The sequence below is a fragment of the Phyllobates terribilis genome, unplaced genomic scaffold, assembly GCF_046119375.1.
Source record: "Phyllobates terribilis strain yellow unplaced genomic scaffold, ASM4611937v1 Scaffold_5024__1_contigs__length_55106, whole genome shotgun sequence".
Taxonomy (NCBI): Eukaryota; Metazoa; Chordata; class Amphibia; order Anura; family Dendrobatidae; genus Phyllobates; species Phyllobates terribilis.
In genome coordinates this window covers 13,993-21,549 of record NW_027367772.1, presented here as the reverse complement: position 1 = coordinate 21,549, position 7,557 = coordinate 13,993, and the positions used below count along the sequence as shown (strand labels likewise).

General features: G+C 35.1%; 1 pseudogene; it reads left to right on the top strand.

The window, feature by feature from the left end:
- The first annotated feature begins 1,312 nt into the window (after window positions 1-1,312).
- Window positions 1,313-5,428, top strand: LOC141249711 (uncharacterized; annotated as a pseudogene).
- The last annotated feature ends 2,129 nt before the right edge of the window (window positions 5,429-7,557 follow it).

Sequence of the window (7,557 nt, the reverse complement as noted above, 5' to 3'; positions counted from 1 at the left end):
TATATCTGAGATTTCCCCCCGATATCCGAGATGAAGATCCCTCGTCCTGTCCCTCGTTTGAGTCAGGCCGAGATATCAATTGAAGCTCAACTATTTCCTCATCATATTCGAACTCGCATCTTCTTCCTCAACGTTTGTTGCATTTCTCTATTTCATTGTTCATTCGTTACGTTCATTTGTTCTACCTATTCTTCGATCAATCTGCTCTTTGTTTATTCTTCATTAGTTTTCTGTTGAATTTAAGAACCCTAATTTTGTACTGCATTAGTATTGAACTGGAGAACGAACGATGATGTTGAATTGGAGACCACTATCCAAATTAGTAGTTGATAGGGTTTAATCTATTCGATTTAGTTCTGATTTAGGTTTGATAGGAAATAATCTATAAGAACCTTATTAGTAGTTGTGTATTTAGTACTGAATTGACAATCATCCAAAATTAGATCTCTGGGTATGTAGATTTCAGGACGAAGATGTTGATTCGAGATCCCTTTGGCCTTTCCTTTCTTCCTTCCATACTGTGTTGCTCTGCTGCCGGCCTCTTCCAACAATCTCTTCTTCTTCACTTTAGCAGCCTCATATCAGGATGTCAGCCTCACGTACGTGTTTGCTACTCCAACTCTCTTCATCTTTTTACAGGATTTCATACTTATGTACTTCTTAGTTCTTAATCTATTAGACTAGACACTATAGTTAGACTATTTACTCATTAGACAACAACCTAATAATCTATATTAACTTGAAAGCATTGTAATATGCAATTATGCACTCAACATTCCATTGATCCATTCCCATATGATGTGATGTTTAAATTTTATATACTTCAAGTTTTTATTTTTTGCATTACATATGATATTTGTGAAACTTGAAAGGACTATTATTAATTTGTGTCTGTTAGGCTAACAAGATCCACAAGCAACAACAGTAACTGAATATACAATTTCTTAAATCTTCAAGTTTTTAAAGGCTACTATGTTGCTTTTTGGGTAATTTGATATATACTTCAAATCTACAATATTGAAAACATGTTTTACATGTAATTCAGTAACTAAATATACAGTTTCTTAAATCTTAAGTTCTAATAACTGCAAATTGCAATATTGATGTTCCATCATTCATGTTTGTACAATATTGATGTTTCATACTTTCATCATTCATCTTAAACACTGCTTTGAAGAAAGAAATTGATGTTTGAATAAACTCAATCTACCAAACATCAATTGAATATAATCAGTTTACTGATTATATTCAGTTTTTCTTCATCGGTTCATCGCCTCATGACCCTCATCTGTTTTTTGCTTTATATATATGAAATCTGCCTCCACAACTGATTTTCCAGCTTCACAATGCAACAATGCAATGTTTTTCTATTTTAATGCTCTTTCTGTTAATATATAGTGCTCTTAAATTATACTTTTGATGAAGTTGATACGTGTTGGGTTTTCAGGCGGACATAGTGACTGATGAAGTTTATGCTCAAATGACCCTTCAACATTTGTCACCGGTACATGTGAATTTTGTGAATATTATTTATGCAACTGAATATTATTATGGTACTGAGGTAGTTAGCTTTGTGATGCACACATAAAGAACAGAAGGATATTTATCTTCTAGTAGAATATCAAGCAGGCAACCGAGAAATTATTTTGTAAGACATTAACATCCAATGATACGAGTACACATGGAGGCTTCTCTGTTCCTTGTCGTGTTGTTGGAGAAATTTTTCCCACCATTGGTATTTACTTTGTCCCATTTTGTGTTTTTTAGCTTTTTTGACAGCATATATTTAATTTTGTTTGTTTGTTTGTTTTGTTGTCTCCTCTAGGATTATACTCAACAACCACCTGCACATGAGCTGATTGCTAGAGATCTACATGATGTTGATTGGAAATTTTGACATATTTTTATAGGTAAATATTTAATTTGTTTCCTTCGTGTAGATTTTGATTGATGCTGGTCATATGTTTATAGATACATAACCGATAAGTTAGTCTACTTCTATTTTTTAAAAATCTTCTGGATGCCATTTTCAGCTCTAAGTCGACATATCTATTTTATGCTGCCTTCGTATAAGTTTTACTTATTTTTTAGGATTTTTTAGTACTTAGAAAAATGGAAGCTATTCTGATGGTTGTTGACACAATTGTAATTTCCTGACTATGATGTGACCAATGTATCAATTTGTAAAGCTATCTAATTCTACTTTTAGGATGATATATTTCATGATATGAGTTTATGTTATTGCAAAGCAATCTACCGGAGACCATCAGATCTCCACTTTGTCATATTTATTTCTCCACTTTGTTTATGGAAAATGAATTTTCCATGTTTTAGTGTCTTTCATATCTTGTAAATATGAAGATTTATATGGAGTACCTAAAAATCTTGTACTTATAGATAATATATCCTTGAGAGGTTTGCTATGTTATTAAGAATCGACCAAATGAATATCTTTCTTCACATGTTAATAACTTCCCTTTTTATGATGCAGGACATCCCAAGCGACATCTTCTTACCACAAGATGGAGTGTCTTTGTTAGTGTTAAAAGACTTGTTGCCAGGGACTCCGTTCTCTTTATTTAGTACCAAATTTAAGTAATCATTTTTTATGTATTAAAATCTTGTTTAAGTTCATAATGATAGGGTAATTACTATCCCCATAAATGTAGGAATGGAAAAAACCAGCTTTTCTTGGGAATTCATCATGCTCCACGAGCACAAAATGTAGTGCCATCATCTGTTTTATCTAGTGATAGTATGCATCTCCTCGCGGCTGCTGCTTATGCTGCTGCAACTAATAGCTGTTTTACCATCTTTTTTAGTAACATTTTCCTTTCTTTTTTGGGTGTTTTTTTACCTTCCAATTCTAATGCATATGTATTCTTTTTAGAGCAAGTCCATGTGAGTTTGTCATACCCCTTTCAAAGTACGTAAAATTTGTATTTCACACTCGTGTCTCTGTTGGCATGCGATTCCGCATGCTTTTAAGACTGAAGAATCAAGTGTAAGAAGGTGATATCTTTTAACCTAACTCTCTAAATGTTTGAAACTTCATTAATCAAGGATATGAAATTGAACAATAAACTTCAATATCTGTATTGGGCTATGTTAACTCTCTTTTTTACCATGTGTTTTTGTTCATTTTCTCTTATAATTTCAGTATACTAGATGCCAGTCTTTTGTATAGGATTGCAGGAATAAAGTACAACTACCTGCAAATTTTATTTTTGAAAGTGTAGTTAAGTATTTAATGCAATAATCATTAGTGGTGGATATTATCTATAGTATGACTAAGTTATGTAGTCCATGTGTTGATAGATTTCTCCTACAATCTAGATTCAATAGCATCTTTATGAAGTAAAATTATGGAAAATTGTGTTTGCAGATACATGGGTACGATTACAGGGATTAGTGACCTATACCCACTTCGTTGTCAAAATTCCCATTGGAGATTAATAATGGTAAAATTTGCATCTACTTAAGTGGTGTCATTATTACATAACATTATTGTAATACATGAGGTAGAAGAGCATTTTCCTAACACATTTTTAACTTCCATTGTTGCATTTCAATTCGACTCCTTGTTCTAGTATAACCATTCTTTGTTCTTGTTTGTTGCTGTACAACGTCGTATTAGATTTTTCACTTTTATTAATTTTTTTTGGTATTTGGTAAGCGTGTGGTATTTGTTTAAGAATTCAACTGATTTTGTTTAGGAATTTGTTAAGCGTGTGATAGAAGATAAGCGTGTGGTATTTGTTTAGGAATGTGGTAGGATTGTTCACATCACTTGAATTTAAAGTTGCTTTGTCGAATATATATTCCATTTGTTCAACAGAGTTCTTCCCGTAGGAGAATGTGTACATGACATGAGAATTTTGCGCAATAGATTGTGAACAACTTAGGTACTCTTACTTCAATGTTATATTTTGCTGATGAAGGTAACTAGGTACTCTTACTTCAATGTTTACAATGCTAAATTTTACTGCACTTATCTTAAATTTTAGTAGTTGAACATGAAGTGGTTTGTAATGGATTTATGTGATGAATCAATTGTGGATGACCTGAGTGCTTGGTTAAGCAAAGGTTAAAATATTACTGTAACAATTGTTATATTTTACTGAAATTTCGGTGAATTTCTGTTATATTCTGTTGAACTTTGTTGCATTTAGCTTAAATTCCAGCAGCTGAACATGAAGTGGTTAAATCAATTTCGACAACTATTGCTTAAAGATGTGCTAATTTTATCTGCGCTTACATGAAATTCAGCAGTTGAATTTTCATGAATTTTGTATAAGGAATCTACCTTGAATGCAAAAATGAATGCTCACTACTATATAACTCAAATCTGATTTTTGGTCCACTTTCTGACAACTCATTAATAATTTTTAGAATTTTTAGAATGCCTATCTAGAAATTGGAAGTATCTTGTCTGATGAAAAGAAATTATCAGGGAGGTGATGTTGTAGAGGAAGTTGAGTTATCTTTAGTTCCCTAGACTTCACTGCAGTAAGTTCTTCTAACTATCTCTCAATTTCTTGGATCAGTTGTTGATGGTTATTTGTTTGTCTGATCTTACATGCAGGTTAGCATTTTGGGATGGTTTTTTTGCGTACATGGCATGGGAATTTTGCACAATAGATTGTGAACAACTTAAGTTTGAACAGTACTTTGTTATGTATTTTATTTAAGAGATTGAAGATTGAACTTGACATGTACTGTGTGTTATGGATATATATACAAATGAAGTTATGGATTTATATATATGTGTTGCTGATTTACCAGTCAAATGTAACATTACATGAACAAATGTAACATTACATGAACAATAATAGACTATATGCTCATGTAAAATTTTGGTAACAAATGTAACACATACGTATTGGTTAGGATATAAATATTACATTACAGTCAAAACGATTTATATTAGATAAAAGTAACATTTTGTTATCAAATCTAACAACACTTCTAATAACTAAGTGTAACATTATACAAAATGTGTAACACTTCTAAGCATCAAAGGTAACACTTCTTATCTTTTCGTTCTATAGTATTACAATAACTTTTTACAAGTGTTATATTAGACCTAATGCAACACGACAGAATGTAGCGACACAAAAATGTCACATTAGATCTATTGTAACGTGATTTCGGCCTCTTGTAACACTTTAGTCGATGTTAAAATAGGTCTTTTATTTTATAGTGTGACCTTATAGAGTCGAACCACGACTCTTGATAAGGCGCTTCTAGGGAGGCAATCCAAGCGACGTAGTTTTCTTTTTCTTAGTTTGGTTAGCTTAATTTTTTTCTTAGAGTAGATCGAGTCAGCTTTGAGTCAATGTTCTGCCACAATTTTGAGCTACAAAGTAAAATCATTTTGTCTTTTGAATTATTATTTTTCGAAACGAGTGAAAGCGAGGTTTTGTGAGGAAAACAGTCAGAGTGTGAAAAGAACAAGAGATAACAAAAATAGTGCGTAAAGGAATACAGCGCAAAGAAAATAAAAAAATTCAAAATAATAGAAAGATGAGATAAAATATGAGAGAAAAGTCTAAAAGTGTGGAAAAGAAAGCTGAATGAAGGAGCCGTTTTAGTGTTGATTCGTTTGAGGATATCAAAAATTCCAAATTTATCCTCATCCTCATTCACCTTCTTCTTCCTCCACAATTCTCCCTAAATCCAACCCAAAAGATTTCTTCCTCTCATTCTCATTGACCTCACATATATATCTCTCCCTTACCCCATTAAACCCACAAAACAACCAAAATCAACCATTTTACCCTTCCCCTTCAAAAATCAAGAAAAAACACGACTTTTTCACCCGAGCTTAATTTGGTGCCCACCGTTCTTCGCTTCAAAGTGATTTTACGGCCGTTTGCACCAAAAGTTTCCCGTTCCACCAATACCATTGGGTTCGTGCTTCCCCGATCTACAGTTTGACAGGTCATTTGCCTGATTTCAAGGTGATTCAAAGGTGTGGTGAGCATTTGAACTATTCGTGAAGTTTTTAAACCGTTTTCAAGGTTTTTGAGTTCTTCTTCTTCAGATTCCGGCGACCGCGTGCCAGATCTGGCGACCGATCCTTTGGATTTTATTGTTCCACCCAACGATTGCCTCAAATTTGAAGCCGTCGTCGGTGATCTTCGAGTTCACAGTCTCGGAGGATGAAAATAGCTAGCAGCGCCCGCCGTTGTGTCCAACATTTAAAACCTAGATTTATTTTGGAGCCCACCACATTAGTATTTGTACCGTATTTGTAGCCACCATTTCAATTTCGGCGACTGTCGAATGGTCCAGCACCCGTTGCCTGTCCGATTTCTTCACATTTTCGGTACTTTCTTTCCTCGGCCTTTTTCCCGTACTTAAATTATGAGCACTTCTCGCCATTCATCGATGGCCTGGGCCTGTCCTAGCAATGCTCCACCGTGAAGAGGGACAAGAAAGTGATTGATCCGGCTGAAATCCGGGTGAATGTGGCTTTCCGGGAGCTTATGAGTACAATGTTCTTCGATGATAACTTCGAAAGGGAGTTAAACATCGATGTATGCTTATAGAGTGCGAGCTTGGTAATTTCTACACTTAATCGCCCCAACTTTTTGGAGTTGGACACGGGAGTTTTTAATGACTCTTAAGGTGGATGCGCAAAGGAAGAGGTTGCACTTTCATTTGCGTAGTGCTTCCTACATGTTGTGAGTGCGGGATTCGGATGAGATTTTTGGGGTGATGTTTGTGCTAGTTGAGTGTGACTAGATGGATGAAAATTGGTCGTTTGACTTCTTGTTCTATTCTAAAGGTGTGACCTACAACACCGCAATCACGAACTACAACTATCACTGGTTGCACCCATGCCTTCATCTCACCCACAAGGTGATATATTTGGCTTTATATGGCCAGAAGGAAGTCAACAAGATATTACTGGCAGAATTGCGGGCAATGTGGACTATGAAGCGGAATAATTCCGCATTGCTTGACTGGACATCCATCTTTATGAAGAGATGTGAGAAGTTCCAGGAGGGCTTGGATGGAAAGATTTATCTTGGTTGGGTGATTACTCTTATTGGTGATGCTCTAGGTCTTGCACACCCCGAGGAGGAGCCTCTTTTTTCCGCTTTCGATTCGAAGCTGTTCAAATGAAGGATTTTCATATATTGTATAGTGACCGAGAGTATATTCAGGGAGAAAACTGGAGACAGAAGGTCCATGATGTCCATTGTTATGTTTTCAGTGCTCGGAACGTGCATAGTATCGAGCTTAAGCTTCCTAAGCTCGAGCCTTTTCCATTTCCGAGTGACCAATACTAGGATTGGGATTTGCACAGGGTTGTTGGGATTTATGTGCCTCATGTTGTTGAGCACGTTCTTGTCGCTATGAATGTTAATTATGCGAGGCATGCCTATGCGCGATTTGTTAGCTTGGATCAGCGCTTTACAGAGTATCCTACGATCCAGGACCAGCGCTACACCAAGTTTACGGCATTGAAGAACACTCGTTGGGCTCCACATGATGAGCAAATGGGGATAACATGTAGTAGATACAGAACCAAGATGCTTTTTCTAG